This window comes from Balaenoptera physalus (genome assembly GCF_965194825.1).
Source record: "Balaenoptera physalus genome assembly, chromosome: X".
NCBI lineage: Eukaryota > Metazoa > Chordata > Mammalia > Artiodactyla > Balaenopteridae > Balaenoptera > Balaenoptera physalus.
Window position 1 is genome coordinate 72,104,442 of NC_138903.1, and position 787 is coordinate 72,105,228.

The following is a 787-nucleotide window of genomic DNA, read 5'->3' on the forward strand; positions in this document are numbered from 1 at the left end:
TAATTACTAAGTGTTTATCCTTTTTTTAAGAGGGAGAGAAAGAAATAGATCTCAACCAGATGCCAGACTTTCCTGCATAATAGACACAGTTTATATTTACCAACATAAGCTCTTACTGCACTGTGCTCTCATAAGAAATTACTCATTTCACAGGAAATATAGGCTCTTTAGTTATATAAAGGAATGTCAGAATAAGCTCACCTTGTTTTTATTTTTTTCTCATTTTCTTGCATTTTCTTCAGATCTGTCTTCTTAGAGAAACTAATGCCTTAATGACTTTCTGGTAGCTGCAAGCCTTCTTTTATTTCTGCTAAATATATGAAAATGTATGCAAATTTAAATCAAGCTTAACCTAGGAGCTCTTGCAATATATTTAATGGAATTTTAAACCAATAAGGGAACTCTGATGCCGTCTTCTGTAAGTGCAAATATAATTATGCAACTAGGTTATCTTCAAAATTATGCAATGAAAGGTCATTTTTTAACTTCAGAGATCGTGCTAGGTATCCGATGTTGCCTTTTCCCAGCTAGAGCAAATCTAAAATCTTTGCATTTCACCCACTCTGCTTACAAGCAACGCATTTGCACGGGGCTGTGGAGCACATAGACTTGTCCTTCCCGAACTTATAAAAGCTTAGGCGGAATACAAGTCTTTGCTCTATTTTCCTTTAACCAAAATGTAAAAACAGTCCCGTCTTCCCAAACTGAAAGTAAATTCAAGCTTGATGGGAATGGGGCGGGGGTGGGGGGGGTGGGGGTTGGAGTTGGGGGAGGCGGTACTTAATGC